The following is a 17,739-nucleotide window of genomic DNA, read 5'->3' as shown; positions in this document are numbered from 1 at the left end:
AGCTAACTAGCAGCCTGCCTTTATTTCAGATCTGACAGAAAGTGCTGCAGAATTTCCGTGCTGATTAAAGGCGCACAGCCATTCATTTGTCATACTGAAAGTTGGAGAAGTTGTTTATAACTCAGGAAACTGAGTTGTTTCCATCTTAGATACTATTTTGCATAAGATTTCACACCCAATGTTAATTTTTCCTTTTACTTCCCTTATTGCAATATCTCATACCATATGAAGCAACATTTTTTTCACTTGGTAGAGGGAGAGCAATTATTTCTGAGTAACATGTAAATCTCCAGACTGTCTTGATCCTTCTTTTTGGCTTCTATTATTGTTACTTTCAAATGTTAATTGGGTTTTTTTGCCACTCCTTAGAAACTGTCAATAATATTAAAGAAATGGAAAATTCAGACTGCATACAGTACCTGTTAGATTTTGGATGGCACTGATTGAACCAGGCAGCTTCCAAAAAAACATCAAGAAGCAATTTCATTACAAGCTCTATCTGAGCAGCCTTTATAAACCTCTGCAATTTAATCTAAAAATGCTGAATTGGAGTGGTTTACTTAAAAATTCCTCCAGTTTTATCAGAAAGAAATAACCAACCCTTATCTACTATGTACATTCATGGATGATTTCTATCCAATAGATGTAGCTCCATAAGGACTGAAGTGTGAAAAGCAGTGAGTTCCCAAGCTCTCTCTGTAGCTTGGGTCTGGGAAATTGAAATAATTGCATATGATGGTTTAAAAGTGAATGGAAAGCAGCTAAGTAAGATTTTTATGAAATAGTATATCCATAGCAACACTTGGTCATTGGGTTTTATAGTGACTTACAAGAGTTTTAGCAATTTAGACAGTTATCCAAGTAATGCTAGTACATATTAGTCTTTCTATCCTGCTCCTGACAAGTCCTACTGTAAGACAAATCAAGCTACCATTCTGCTTGCCTCCCATTTTTCAGTAGGCTTCTGAAATATTCTTAGGTTACAGAAATAAAGAAGAAAAATACTATAATTCCTCTGCAGAAGATGGAAGACTTGTCAGTTGCAGACACCTCAAAACAGCAGTGCAGGAGCTACTCCTGCCTCCTGCACGGTGTCTGCTCTGGGGACAGACTGCAAAATGAACACCTGCTCCCTCTACCAGCACCTTCCATGCTTCACTGGATGTAAGCTGGCATTTCTACTGAAGTCAGTGCATGCTTTCCAAAGCAATTGACGTTGACATTGATGGAATTACTCACATTCTTGAAGTAATTCTCGGAGCCGTCACCAATGCAGCGCTGTGCAGAGCAAAGCAATATGTCACCTCAAAATACCAATAACAATACAGTGACCTTACAACCACTGCTCAAACACTTTCTGAGGTTTTTTGATAATATATAATAGATGTGAGATACTGTAATGTGCTGCAAGCAACTAAACACTTTCATTTAAAATCAAATTTCAAATAACCATATTCCAAATTTACTGCTGATGCTAAGGCTTTTGCACATTAATAATGCTGTACAAGCTCTTATTCATTAATTGCTCAGAAATGAGGCCACTACTCTTTTTAGCTAAGTCACTACATTTTTTTCTCCTGCGAGGCTGGGTGGAGGCTGCTGAAGCACAAAACTTCAGAGTTCACCTTTTGTTCAGAGTAAAATAAAAAAGCAGCTAAGTGCACGCAAGGAATGAGGGCCTGTGCCCAAACTACATGTTGCATGTTAATGTGCTGCATGAAAATGGCCAGGTGATCTGGGAGGTGGTGTCACTCTGAGACTGTCTAACGGTTGAGAGCAAAGGGACAGTGTGTGTTTTTTAAGTGGTGCGGGTGGATGGGTGGTGGGGCATGGGAAATAGGGTTAAACTCCTAGATGATGGTTTAGCTCTGTGGAAACAGGACTTGGTGCATCTTTGGGGAAAACTAATGGTGGTGTATGAAAGAAGTAACACAAAGGCATATAGTGATAGGATAAGGGGTAACAGCTTTAAACTGGAAGAAGGTATATTTAGATTAGACATTAGGAAGAACTTCCTCACTGTGAGGGTCGTGAGACACTGCATGTTGCCCAGAGAGGTTGTGGATGCCCCCTCCCTAGAAGTGTTCAAGGTCAGGTTTGATAGAGTTTTGAGCAACCTGGTCTGGTGTGAGGTGTCCCTGCCCATGCAGAGGAACTAGATGATCTTTAAGGTCCCTTCCAACCAAAGCCATCATTCTATGTGTCCTCCACCCAAGACTTCATTTCACTTACATTACAGACACACTGGTATTTCCTTTGTAACATACAAAGTTGTAAGTGATGTGGTAAGAGGCAGGGATATCTCATGGTTGCTCTGTGCTTAAACAAATGTTGGGCTTTTAAAATAGGCCTTTTTGCCATAGGGAAGTCCACACAAGACAAATGAAGAAGAGGGTAGGGGCTGTGATTGAGACTGTTTCCTACAGAGGAACTGAACATCCTCAGGAGGACAGTCACCAGCTGAAAATGAGATGCACATTCCCAGGGAGCTGGAGAAGACCTTGCTCTCCTGGAGAAGTGGAGTCAGCTCTGAGATCTGGTTCCTCTGTGGAGTGAGATCTTCTCAGCTTGCCCTTACCCTACATGCTCCATCCTGTGCCATAGAACCTCTCCCCTCCTCGTCTCCGGCACTGCCACTGGGAATGTGCTGAGTGAGCTGTTCCAGGGATCTGAGCTAGATGAGAACCAAGTTCTCAAAAATTCACAAGCTTCTTCTCTAGAGAACACCTGCTCAAGGTATGCTTTCTGTTTAACTTCATCTTGTGTTGTCAAGCAATAACTTTTCTGGGTAGCACCTCACTGTACTTCAATTCAATTTAAAACACCACCATTTGCTTGCTAAATTGCATTACTAAAATGAATATAGTAACCTAAGTATATGAATAAGGAATAAGCCAAAGAGGACCTTCCTTTTAAAGCGAAGAACAGCAAACTGGATGAGCATTTATTGACTCAGCTATATTTATTATTTCACAATATATCAAAATACTGGGCCTGTTCTAAATACCTAATACAGAAAACATTCACTGAAAACTTCAGCAGGTTTTTTACACAAATGTTTTTAACTTTAAAAAAACTTCATCTGTTTCTTGCACTGACTGAAGTTTTATTTTAGAAAATTAGAAGCATTTTGTCAGAAAGCTTATCACTGTTTTTTCTCTGACCAAATATATGAAACAAAATTACAATCATTTATATAAACAGCAATGTTCTCATTTGCATTTAGATAAACATTATAATCACAACTTAATTAGTAGGGTTCTCAGAATTCTTAAATGGCTTCTACAAGTCCCAGCAATACTCTGCTTAGCTTCAATATTTATTTTCTCTGCTCCGTTAGATTTGCAATAGGCAGCCTGTACTTCTGCACTCAAATCAAGACCAGCCTTGAAAATGTCAGGCAGGGTATGGATTTTGAATGGGATTGTTATTTCAAGAATATTGGACCAAACTATATGCTGGGGTTTTGTCTTCAAAGTTCCTTTCACTTTATTAAATTGAAACTGATTTGGACCTGCTAACAGTCTAATCCACAGCATTTATTTATTTGGAAAAGAAAGATAAAGCCAAACAGTTTTACAACAAGGCCCAGCTCAGGGGTACAGCCCTAAAGAAGAAAGTAGGGTATCTGATTGCACCACAATACTGTGAATATTATATAGTACCTGATGGCAAGGAGAGAACAAAAGCATAATGCATTTAAGCATTCTTTGACAGTTTTTAAGCTGTTATTATTTAAATAAAAACATAGGGATATTTCTTAAGAAGTGAAATGAGTAGCATCAGAAATTAGTCAGCTTATAGCCACAGGACAGAAACCTACAGCCACCAATTCATGGTTTAGCAAGTTCATGGCAACAGCTCAGCTTGTGACCATTCCTCTTTGGGCTGATGGAATCAGGCTAGAAAGTGACACAATTATACTTGCACTAAAGCTCTGACTTGAAAGTAAATTCAAATCACAGAGTTAAATATAGCACACAACAGACCTGTCCCAACAGTGTGTGGATATGGGGTCTGCTCTCCTTAGCTCCAGATGCTCTGGAAACCAGAGTCCAGGGCAGAGTCCACTACTCCCACTGGCAGCCTCTGAGCCTGATGTACCTTAGTGGCAGGGAGGGGTCTGCCCATACAGCTGTCTTTGCTGATCCAGAGTAAATCAATCCTCATTTACATCCATGAAAATTTGCAAGCTGACTGACAATAGCACCACGAATGTCATCTCCTGCAAGAATTTAAGTAATAACTACATTCTAGAAACAATTTCAGGATAAATATATGGCATTTAGGATCATTGCAATGGCTGCAATACAGTCAAGCCCAGGCTGACCTATATGAACACTTCTTCCTATTCCTTTATGATGTACTGTAAGTTCTTTCCAATTCAAGAGTAAAATATTTTATGTTGAAGAAATGAAAGGTAGAGAATATAAACAGTCTGTTCAAACTTAATACTTTTTTATAATAAAAAAAATCATGGATAAAAAATAAATTTAAAAGTAATTTGAAACCTATCTCTGGAAAGTATTCTCAAATGCTACTTGAACTTCTCTGCCATTTTTGTGATTATATCTGGCATGAGAGAGAAGATAAACAGGTGTGAGTCCAAAATGAAAATTAGAACAGAAGCCCAAGTTCAGTTATAAAACTGTTTATTCTTTTTGCAGCTGAGACAAGTCACAGAGAGAGTGAAAAACAAAGCTTATGAGTGAACTCTGGTTTCTGATTCTTTTCTGGAGCTTACTTATGCCTGGAATCAAACAGGAGAGTCTCACCTGCTTCCATATAACACTGCAGCTCACATACGTGGGTCTGACTCTTTCCTGGCCCATCTGTGACTCAGACCCTGTTGTGCAAAAGACTACAGGACATCCTTAGGCACCTGCTTATTCCACATTGATCTGCCTACTCTACCTAATTGTCTCGTTTCCTGCATTCAGGTAGGAGTAAGAAGCCAGCCACAGTCTAATCTGGTCTGGTCTGCTGATCTTTCAAATGGACAGTGAGGCCTTTGAAGAAATGGCCCAGCATCAATTGCCAACACAAGCTCTTGATCCCATGTGCATATCAAGATTTCAGGATGCTCCTGCCTGTCTGGGTGTAGCACTTCTCTGTGACCACTCCAAACCCAGCTGCCTTTAGGTGTGGGCAGGTGAGCCAGCTATCATTGCTAGCAGACAAGCCAGGGTAGACACTGCCTTTGTGCAATTCTGTCTGAATGACCTCCCCAGTCCCAGGGAGAGCTGGGATGGCCATGCTGCTGCACATCCAGCTCAGCCCTTGTACAGTCATTGCCTGTGTCCCACCCTGAAATGGAGGCAGAAGGACTGAAGGCAAAGAAGTGTTTTTAAATTAGACATATAGCGGAATGAAGAGAAGGAAGCAGATGGTGAAATATTCACTTCATCTCACCTTCCACAGACAGCAATGATGCATTTTCCAGCAGAGCCCATGCATTCAAATTATTTTTTTTCCATCTTTATTGCAGCAAAATTAAATTTTGTTTCCACCACTGAAGAGGCCCTGAGCCATTGCAAGGAGTCTGAGGTCTGTTTCTCACTGGTTACCACCACATAACATTGGTCTCTGACCAGCTTACTGACCAGCTTTCACTGGAGCCACACAAAGGCAGAGCTTATTACATCTTCCTTCCCCAGTTAAACATAACATTAATGATTACAAAAATCAATCCTAACACAAAAAAATTAGCATAATATAGATTTTTTTAAAATGTATAATCATCCTGATAACTGAAAGACATAACAACATTCAGTGGGAGCCCAGCACACCCTGGCATGTTCTATTTTGCCTCTACTGCTCCTGTTTGTCAAACGGGTGCGTGTATATGAGGTCTAGGATCTCTGCCTGTTGGGCTTTGCCACCAGCAGCATCCCTGGGGATTTCAGATGACACATTGCCCTATTCTTCATCCTGCAGAGATAAGAAGAAGTAGCTGCTGCTTCTTTCAGACTTTGTGTCCACCTGGGTGCAAAATGCCTCCTAATGTGAACATTAATTAAAACACCCAACTTTCACCACTCAATGAGTGGTGATTTAGGCACCTGCTTCTAGGTTGCGGATCCTCTTCATAGGCTCATGCATCCAGTTTTTGATCATGGCAACTTGGAGGGTTGTAGCTCCTGGGGTCTTTCTGAAGCTGCATGAAGATGTTTAAGACACATAGAAATCAGTAGTAATGAAACACCTCAGTCTTGTTGTTCAAGATTGCTTTATGCCCATTCCCATGATCCTTTTCATTGCTTGTGGCTGCCATGCAGATCTTACACATAGCAAACTGGTTATATGTCAAGAGACTGTGGCTTTTGAAATTAGAAATAAGCTTTTTAATTCTCCTTTGATCACAGCTTTGTTCATTGTCCAATACAAGTTTGTTGCCAGAAGGTCAATATCCAGATACACAGCCTGCTGTCACAGATGACATAATTAATGATTTGGATATAATAATTCTGTTAGATAAACATGGAAGAGAAGAAACAGCCTATTTTATATATTTTATTTTTTTTTCTGAGAAAAATACTCTCATGGGAAAAAAAAATATAAAACTTATTATTTACTACATAAAATAATAAAATCATAAGCATTTTCCTTTTTATGCATAATTAAGCCAGTCACTGTTTTCATTCCTGTGGCATATACCATAAATCATTGACAAGCAATTATGATATGAAACAATCTTTTGAAAATATTAAGCTAACATAAAACTATTTATTTGTCACATTAAATGAACATTTATCCAAGTACTACAGCTTAGTTGTGTGGCTTCTAGCTATCTATAAACATTTTGATACCTTTGTGAAATTATTCTATCTTGACAAATTACAAAATATCTTAAGAATAAAAATTACACTTTATGTGCTCTTTAGGCAAAATGTTCTCACCAAAAGCTCTAGTTGCAATCAGACTGTCCACACATACGTTGAAAAGCAGCTCCTTCTTAGACTTCCCATACTGTCAGGGTACCTGTTTTTTTAAGTCTTTTGGCTAGTATCAACCATCCCAATAAGGACGAATAACTGTCTTGTGAGTAATTCCACCATTTCCATCAAACTGATTATTTGGCCATTTTCATTTAAATTGATTCAATATAAGACCAGCTTCAATGCTATCCAGTGACAGAAGTTACAGAAGTTTATCAAACCCAGGAACTGCCCTGTTTGCTCAGAGCTAGTAAGTAAGAACAGAACACAAGGAGACCTGCCTGTGATAGAGTCATAGAATCATCAAGGTTGGAAAAGACCTTCAAGATCATCAAGTCCAACCATCAGCCCTACAACCACCAGCTGCTGAATCACCTCCTGAAACATCATGTCTACCATGTAATGGAAGGTCCAAAGAAGGACCAGAGCTGTGATGCACCAGAGAGAGCTGACAGTGGCTGTGCAGTTGACTCCTTGGTTCTGCCTGGGCTGCTAGAGGTAAAGAAGTAGACTGGCATCAAAATCAGGCATAGTCTACAGCTAAAAGCTATTTTGCTGACAGTAAGGGTGGATGCACTAAGGAACTTTCACAGCAGATTATGTTACTTTCTGCTTGACCATTAAAGTTAATACAACCTCCAAAATCCATTGGTGTGTTTCCAAAACTCGTAGACCTAATGGGAGTAACAATTTTCCAGTATTTATCATCTCTGTAAAAGCTTGAATCCAAGGATTTTGAGGCATTAAAAAAGGCAAACCACTGGATAACATGAATGTATCATCCTGTTTTACAAGTGAGAAGTAAATGCATTGATAACTTGCTGAAGGTCCCACATAAAGGGACCTTTAATAAAGGGGCAAACAATGTCAGTGAAACCCATGTGGCATCAAACCAGACACTTTTGTTGTCTCATTGTCACGTCAGCTCCTGCCTTACAAGGCATAAGATCTCTTGTGACCCAAATAGCAACATAATCCTACTGTGACTGCTGTTCAGAAATAGTGGGCACTATCTCTGCAAGAACTTGGATGAGTGCACTCCTGCCTGGAAACAGTGTGGGATGGTAGATTGAACCAGTGTATCTAGATGTGCCTTTCCCGCCTCTGTAGCTTCCACAGGGCAGTGTGAGATCTAAGGGCTGTGCAGCAGAAAAGAGGAGGAGGACAGAGCAACCTCAGGAGCAAAATGTTGATTTATCATACGAGGAAAAATAGAAGGGGTGTTAGATTGGAGAAGATTAAAATGTATTAGGAGAAAAAAAAGAATTAAGATGAAGAAAGGAAAATTATAAAAGTGAAAAACAAATAATCTAGAGACTCCCTTTGCAACTATTTGATTACACTTGTGCAGAATGGGAGTCCATTGCACTGGATGGCTTTGCAGACATGAGAATGCCAATCTCCACTGCAGGAGAGACTCAGACTCAGTGCTCCATAGAAGGAAATTAAACTGGAAAGGTTAAAAGAAAATGAAGAGAAGGACAAGAGTGATGGGAGAGTGTGCTGCAATTATATGCTATTTGTGAAATAGCTTGGGATGTAATCAGCATCACAAAAGAGACCTTGGTCTGCAGAAGATAAAAATATTCTGGCCAAGAAATTGTAGATTAAGCAGGAAAGCATGGTAAGAAGAGGCCATATACCCTAAGCACAAGTGAATTATCTTTTAGTTCATACATACACTCACATATAATTAAGCTATGATATTGTCAAATCTTTGGCATGCTGCCTGCTGTATAAACATTACTGGCATAGATATGCTGTAATTCTATTACAGAGTTATTAATTCAAATGGAGGAGCAGGCAAGCATGAAACCAGCTAGAAATTTCAACTGAAACCCACCTATAGGTTAGACAGAGAAACGCCACATGCCAAGGTGGAAGAGCCTGACAGCAATGTCTCCATGCAGAGGAGCCTCCCAAGGTCTATGTCCATCTCTTTAGTGTATTAATAGTCAAACTGCCTAGTCTGCCTTCTATCAGCACAATGACTTGTGATCATCTCCCATGTACAAGAACAGCATCATCTGAGTTTGAAGGAGCTGCTGTTGGATTATTAGGTTTGTCATTGGTGGGATTCAATTATTTCTGTATTATTTGTGTAAGAGTAATGAAAAGAGGCTCCTGCTGAGACCAGGCCTCCATTTTACGGAGTATTGGGAGACAATTGCTTTCTCAAAGGGGACTTGCAGTTTCAGCTGATGATATGCAGACAGAGGGGAAACAAAGGCCTCAAGAAGTGATTTTATTATGGTTGCACAGAAATACTGCCAACAGGCAGAGACTAATTCTGAATGACACTTTCATATTAGCGGGTATTCAGTTAGAACATAAACACATGTTCTTGGTTGATTAAAATAGAAGCAAGGCTATTTTAGACTTCAATATAAACAAAAAGTCAAATTTAAAATTACAAGAAAATGTATGTTAGAAATACAGAAATGTTATACTTTGCAGCCTGAAGGAAGAGAGAAAAATATTTTACTACCAGCAGTGGAAGACTCCTTAATTCTTACCTCCCAGCTATGCTGTTGCCCTGACTTATTTCTAACAGAAAGTATATTTTGCTTTCCATCATGGAAAGATTTTTTCCTTGGTAGCAAATAGACATACTGGACTCTCAATTTAAAATCTATAATCTTTAGAACAATAGTTTTCATCACAAAATTCACATTCTAAGCCACTCTATACATAATTGGGTTTTATCTACCCCTGTAATTATCTTAAGAAGTAAAGGTTCCTCATCCAAAGTCTTGTTTGATGCCAGCTCAGGTTTTCAGTTCTTGGCCTTGATCTTCTTTTACAAACTTTCCTTGGCTAATCAGAGCTCTCAGAAACCCTCATGAAGCCCAGTCAGGAAGCCCTGTGTCCTGTAATGGACAAGCTGACTTTGTGTCAGTAGAAATCAGAATACTTAGAGTTGGGGAACCATCTCAAGCAGACGTATGAAGGCTAACAGCCTCTCATCCTCAGCACCAAGGGCTGGAAGAGCTCAGATGAATTTAGATCCAGATTTTTGTTAAAACATACACTCGTGAACATTCTTTTCCCAATAACGTTATTCTACACAGAGTAAAATAACTTTACCAAATTATTATTACCAGTTTACCATTAATAAGCTTGTGTAAGTCCTACAAGACCTGTACTGCTAAGTGGTAGAGATACAGACAGCATTTCTGATATTGTGCCTTGCACTAAGACCATGAGATCATCTCTTCAAAGCAAGACACAGGAGTTATTTGACTGTGATATGCTCACTAGGTGATGGGTTGTTTTTTTTGCTACCTGCCAAACCACAATGTCAAGAGTCTTTTTCAGAAGCATTTGCTTTCTCAAACAGTTCATAGAATCACAGAACAGTTTGGGTTGGAAAGGACCTTAAAGATCATCAGGATCCAGCCTCCCTGCTGTGAGCAGGTCACCTCACACTAGATTAGGTTGCTCAAAGCCCCATCCAACCTGCCCTTGAACATTTCCAGGGAGGGGGCATCCACAACTGGGCAACCTATTCCAGTGTCTCACCACCCCCAGGCTAAATAATTTCTTCCTAATGTTCTCAGTTTTATCTTGCCTCTTTTGAAGACCTGTTAGAAAATCAAACATATTTCAAGCATGCACAGTAAAGTTAGCACAGATTTTCCACTGTCACTTGAATGTTGAACTAGAAAAGCCCTTAGGACCTGTGGGCACAAGCAAAATAAATTTGATGCAATATTGTTTCTTGGGTTACTGTTGTTCACTTCTCTCATACAAAGTATCAATCACTAAATGTCAAAGAAAAAAAAACCCAACAAACTATATTCACTCATTTTCACATTTTAATTTATGTATTTTTAATAAAAGCTTCCAACACATAAAGAAAATAATTATGTCTTAATCTGCTCCTTCTCCTGTTTGTTCAAGGTACTGTTTTTAATTTCCTCACTGTCTCTTTCATCAGCAAAATGTATTTGTACCATTGTTACTACTTGCTCTTGAAGCTCTTTTCCTGAACTTACTGATTACTGAGTTAGTAGGGATGGGGCTAGTTTCTAGCTCTTTTAAAGCTGATTATATGTGTATCAAATATATGTATGCATATCCACAACCTCCCTGGGCAGTCTGTTCCAGTGCTCTGTCACTCTTACAGTAAAAAAATTTTTTCGGATATTCACCTTGAACCTCCTTGAACCTCCTATGCACATATGCATACATATATATATGTGTGTACATATATAAAATGCATATATGTGTGTGTATGTATATGCTATGCATTTGTAGCAATTCCCAGATACATCTGTCGGTGAAAAACTGTAGTCTGAGAAGAAATGAGATAAAACACATTTGTGGCTGAATCAGATATATTTGCATTAAGGCACTTTAATTTTAATGTACCTGAATTTTTATTTCTCTTTTAAAAGCTGTTCATGCAAACTCAACAACTCAAGCAACGCTGCATCCAAACTGCTGTCAAGCTATAAAAAAAAAACAAACCCAAACAATCAAAAAACAGTAATTCTATCACATTGTTTCAGAAGTTGCAAAACTGACTTTTATAAATACATCAGATCTATTTTTAAATTCCTGGCACATACAAGGTTTCTTCAATATTTCAGCAGCCTGTTACTCTGAGACGAATTATTGCTTTCATCTGACACTAGTTTCTTCCCTCTCTTATATGAAGACTCATCTCAGAAGATAAACTTATTTTCATGACTGATGTTACATCGCTCCGTGGACAGAATATCTGGACTTTAACCAAGCCAACAGAAACCCATGTGCTTCCACTACAATGAGCAGCTTCCTATTGTCTCTTTTTTATCTGCAAAGGTGACTGAGAGATAACAATGATTTCTGCAAGTAGGAGCTTAAATGCAAATTCATATCCTACTGCACTTTAGGGAAAACATTCTCAGTTAACAAGAAAAATAATTTGAAGTTCCTAACAAGCAATTAGACAGAAACAATGGTATCAGAAAGCTCAGTTTCTTTGCAACAGGTTGTTTTCACTCCCATGAGAATTTTAATTACAGTATAACCAAGTGCAGAACTGAAGTACCACCTTTACACACACACAATTTTACTATACAAAATGAATCCAGTACCTTTTCCTACTGTTGTACAGGTAGCTAATTAACTGTAGATCATAGAACTGTCGTAAGATTAACAAAATGCTTTTATGCAGGTAGAAAGCAATGCTCATTGAGAATATTACTCTATTCATTAGACAGTGTTTGAACGTAATACACGTAGGAATATTCCATTTCTCTTACAAAGAGAAATGAATAAGCATTGAAAGAGCAGTACACTGTACCTTTCACAAAAGCTCTCCGTAAGGATAAGGAGCACATTGTACAACCAGCTGAAAAGTCACTCACCTGAAGGCAGCACCGAAAAATAACAGCAAATTACGCTGCTGAAGCTGAGAAAATACAGGATATTCACTTTAAAGGAGAAAATATTTTCAAGGTAGCATTTTAAGGTTATTGCCAGTGTGATGTTTCAAAAGCAAACTCAAAGTAATTTGAATAGGTACCCATTTAAATATATCAAACACCACTCTATGATGAAAATAATAAAAGCATTTTTAAACTACATACAGGTAAGCCATTGCAAACTGCAGAGGAAAACACAAGTCTATTCTGCATTCTTCAGTTTGAAGAAGTAGATTTCATTAGTTTATAGAGTGAGTTGGATGTTGCAAGACCGAGATCCACCATGCCCCAAACCATTACAGAATCACAGAATCTTAGGAGTTGGAAGGGACCTCGAAAGATCATCTAGTCCAACCCCTCTGATAGAGCAGGATCACCTAGAGCACATCACACAGGAATGTGTCCAGGTGGGCTTTGAATGTCTCCAGAGAAGGAGACTCCACAACCTCTCTGGGCAGCCTGTTCCAGGGCTCTGTCACTCTCACAGTGAAAAAGATTTTTGTTTATGTGGAACCTCCTATGCTCCAGCTTGTACCTGTTGTCCCTTGTCCTGTCATTGGACACCACTGAAAAAAGCCTGGCTCCATCCTCCTGACACTCACCCTTTACATATTTGTAAACATTGATGAGGTCACCCCTCAGTCTTCTCTAAATTTAAGAGACCCAGCTCCCTCAGCCTTTCCTATAAGGGAGATGTTCCACTCCCTTCATCATCTCTGTGGCTCTGTGCTGGACTCTTTCAAGCAGTTCCCTGTCCTTCTTGAATGGAGGGGCCCAGAACTGGATACAATATTCCAGATGTGGCCTCACCAATGCAGAATAGAGGGGGAGGAGAACCTCCCTTGACCCTTTCTTATACACCCCAGGATGCCATTGGCCTTCTTGGCCACAAGGGCACACTGCTGGCTCATGTTCATCCTCCTGTCCACCAGGACCCCCAGGTCCCTTTCACCTACACTGCTCTCCAGCAGGTCAGCCCCCAACCTGTACTGGTACGTGAGGTTTTTCTTCCCCAGATGCAAGACTCTACACTTGCCCTTGTTGAATTCCATCAGGTTTCTCCCTGCCCAACTCTCCAGCCTGTCCAGGTCTCACTGAATGGCAGCACAGCCTTCTGGTGTGTCAGCCACTCCTCCCAGTTTAGTGTCATCAGCAAACTTGCTGAGGGCACACTCAGTTCCCTCATCCAGGTCGTTGATGAAAATATTGAACAACACTGGTTCCAGTACTGACGGCTGAGAGACTCCACTAGTCACAGATTCTTTCTCGTACTGCACTGTTAGCCACTAAAAACATAAAAAGGCAGCTTCAAACATATAAATTATTCCATTTTTTAGCACTGATGTGGAATATTTCCTAACAGATTATATGCATTTATTGCAGATACATTTCTACCTGTAGTATGAATATATCTTTACAAGTTGGGTACCAAGCAGCTTTTTCTAAGACCTTAGCATATGACAGTGCTTCTTCACTGCTTTGTAAAGCAGAAATAAAGGTGTTACAGGTTGAGTGGAGAATGCATTTAAAAGAGCCCTGAGGAGGACTTGGGAGTGGTGATGGATGAGAAGCTCAACATGAGCTGGCAATGTGTGCTCGCAGCCCAGAAAGCCAAACGTGTCCTGGGCTGCATCAAAAGAAGTGGAGCAGCAGGTCAAGGGAGTTGATTCTCTCCCTCTACACTGCTCTTGTGAGCCCTCACCTGGAATACTGTGTCCAGTTCTGGAGCCCCCAGGACAGGAAGGACATGAACCTGCTGAAGCGAGTCCAGAAGATTGCCACAAAAATGATCAGAGGGCTGGAGCATCTCTTACTGTGAAGACAGGCTGAGAGAGCTGGGGTTGTTCAGCCTAGAGAAGACCCTGGGGAGATCTCATAGGGGCCTTCCAGTACCTGAAAAAGATTACAGAAAGGCTGGGGAGGGACTTTTTACAAGGGGTTTTAGCGACAGGACAAGAGGTAATGGTTCCAAACTGGAAGAGGGCAGACTTAGACATTAGGAAGTAATTCTTCAGTATGAAGGTGATGAGACATTGGCACAGGATGCCCAGAAAGGATGTGTATGCTGCCTTCCTGGAAGTGTTCAGGGCCAGGTTGGACAGGGCTTTTAGCAACTTGGTCTAGCAGGAGGTGTCCCTGCCCATGGAAGGGTGATTGGAACTAGGTGATCTTTAAGGTCCCTTCCAACCCAAACCATTATATGATTCTGACCATCAAGTCCAACCGTAAGCCTAACACTGCAAAGTCCACCACTAAACCATGTCCTTAAGCAGCACATCCACAGGTCTACACAGGTGATTCAACCACTTCTCTGGGCAGCCTGTCCCAATGCTTGACAACCCTTTCAGTGAATAAAGGTTTCCTAATAGCCAATCTAAACTGTGCCTGGTGCCATCTGACACCATTTCCCCTTGTCTTACCACTTGTAACTTGGGAGAAGACACCAACATCCACCAAATATGTATCTTCCTACATGCATTTAAGCTCATACTACTGCAGTTTGGACCAAATGATGAGACATTTATTCTAATATAGAATGCACTGATATGATGTTATATTAAGAAGATAGGTTACATACCATGACATAAAAATTGCAGGAATAAACCAGGCAGTGTCTTTGTCCTGGAAGAAAAACTTGAACACAACTAATCATAAGCAGGCCACAGAGTGGACAGCTGGTTCAGAGCTTTGTTTCAAAACTCACAATTCTTCTAAAAGATACCACTAGGAGCATACAGATTTGTCTTCCCACAAATTGTTTAAGAAATAAAAAAATGTTACTCAAGTGTTTCAGTAATCCCAAATATGTCTGGAGAAAGGTAGAACCGTAACTAGGCAATAAAAAATCAGAACACAAACAAAAAATAACCCACTTTTTATTTCAATAAATAAATTAAATGTACTCTTAACAGAAACAGAAGTCATGGTTAGTATCTGGCCATAAAGAAACCTGTAAGTACAACTCAAGAAAATAACATACTACAAAAACTGACTTTTTAAAAAATAAAGTGTTCTCTCTCTTAAGAAGAATTCAGAATTTAATTTCATGCCTACATTTTCTATACAGTTTAGTGCAATCCAAAACATTCACATTCTGGAGGAACATGAAGCACAAAGCAGCATGTCCAGCCCCTGAAGTTTTGGGCAGCAGGTAAGGAGGAATGTCATAATCACTGTTTCAGACTTGGTTATCAATTCTGACCAAGAACCACTCTCCTTTGTAGAATGTAGCACTCCTAACTTATAATGCTCCAACAGACAGTCTACACTCACTTAATAGCTAACTTTTCCTTCCTATTTTGATTTTTTTGCAGATCATGGCTTTATTAAAATGTCTTAGGTAAAAATGACTGTTTAAAGGTGAGCTGTTGCCTGGATGTTTCCAAGACCATATAAATTACAACCATACTTACAGTACTTCTGCTGCGACAACTACAATTTCTTCTCCAAGATCAGTACTTTTGATTAACATCAGTATATTTGATCCCATAATATAGTGACAATGTACATCTTGCATCAGTTGACAGACTTTGTGGAAGGCTTAGAGTGAATTCGTATGATCCACTTGTCCAAGTTACAGATTTTCAAAGCAAATGGCACCAGTTCCTCATCACAGGTGCTCCATACAGAAAAATATTACCCTGCCGCAGCCCCAGCTGGGAAAGGCTCATGTGGAGCAGAGCTGGTGTTTTTATAGCTTCTTACCCTTTAGGATGCAGGTACATGGAATGGTGATGTCTACAGCAGCACACAAAAAGACAAAATAGATAAAGGAATGAAGCTCTGGAGGAGGAACCTGAAGGCCACAGGGCTTCTAGACCTAACTAGGAAATGACTTGAGGATGACCATGAGCCAGCAATGTGCCCTTGTGGCCAAGAAGGCCAATGGCATCCTGCGGTGCATTAGAAAGGGTGTGGTTAGTTGGTCAAGAGAGGTTCTCTTCCCCCTCTATTCTGAACTGGTGAGACTGCATCTGGAATATTGTGTCCAGTTCTGGGCCCCTCAGTTCCAGAAGGACAGGGAACTGCTTGAGAGAGTCTAGCACAGAGCCACAAAGATGATGAAGGGAGTGGAACATCTCCCTTACTAGGAAAGGCTAAGGGAGCTGGGTCTCTTTAGCTTGGAGAAAAGGAGACTGAGGGGTGACCTCATCAATGTTTACAAATATGTAAGGGGTGAGTGCCAGGGAGATGGAGTTAGGCTTTTCTCAGTGATAACCAGTGATAGGACAAGGGGTAATGGGTGTAAATTGGAGCATAGGAGGTTCAAGGTGAATATCCGAAAAAATTTTTTTACTGTGAGAGTGACAGAGCACTGGGACAGGCTGCCCAGGGAGGTTGTGGAGGCTCCTTCACTGGAGACATTCAAAACCCACCTGGATGCATTCCTGTGTGATGTACTCTAGGTCACCCTGCTCTGGCAGTAGGGGTTGCACTAGATGATCTTTCGAGGTCCCTTCCAACCCCTAGGATTCTATGATTCTATGATTTTATGACTTGAAGACAGAATACTGATGGGAGACCAGCAAAGGTCAGCACTGGACTGGGCCTGCAACCTGAACTAGTGAGTGAAGCTGGAGCTGTGCTGGATGAGTATTTTTGTTAACAGCAGAGCCACGCTATGGACAATAAGACTGCATTCTGAGGGAATGCAAGGAAGCCACTAATATGGCCATATGTGGATACAGGGCTCAGTTGCTTGGTTTTTTTTTTTGGGGGGGGGGGTTTGTTGTGGTTTTTGTTTTGTTTTGGGTTTTTTTTGTTGGTTTCTGTGGTTTTTTTTAATAACAGAAAGTGTGGTGGTGAAATAAAATAATAATAAAAAAAAATCTTAGAGCCATGAGATGACATGGATTTATTAGCACATGGTAGCAACATTTCAGTATGTGCCTCTACAATACATGCCTCTACAATACACAGATGCCCAGAAAAACATTCTAATGAGTTTAAGATGTATCATTCACATTCATAAAGAGTCAGAACATCCTGGTGGCCCTTTAGAAGCACGTTTTTACCTGACTGTTCCATAATTATACAGCTGTTCTTTGCCACAGTGGTTAAAGCAAGTTTAAAAATTCTGTCTGCTTGCACTGACACTAAATGACCTGTCTCAAATGTCTCTTCCTGAGGCATTACCACCACTTAACCTTAATGTTAACCTATGGTTTAAAAACAGCAATAATAATAATTCTAAAAATCAATTTTATTTCCAAATAGCTCAGTGTAAATCAAATACATGGAAAAAATCAGAAGTGTAGAGTGACAAAATGAGTGACTCAAAACAGCCACCTTGACAAAACACAGATTTTGTTCTGCTGTACTTGCTAATTCAGCAGGCTCTTTTACAGAACAAGGAGTAGGGCTGGAAGGGTGAGCAACTTCCTTAT

The sequence above is a fragment of the Chaetura pelagica genome, unplaced genomic scaffold, assembly GCF_000747805.2.
Source record: "Chaetura pelagica isolate M959 unplaced genomic scaffold, ChaPel_1.0 scaffold85, whole genome shotgun sequence".
Taxonomy (NCBI): Eukaryota; Metazoa; Chordata; class Aves; order Apodiformes; family Apodidae; genus Chaetura; species Chaetura pelagica.
The sequence above is the reverse complement of the archived record's forward strand: the minus strand, read 5'-3'. Positions refer to the sequence as shown.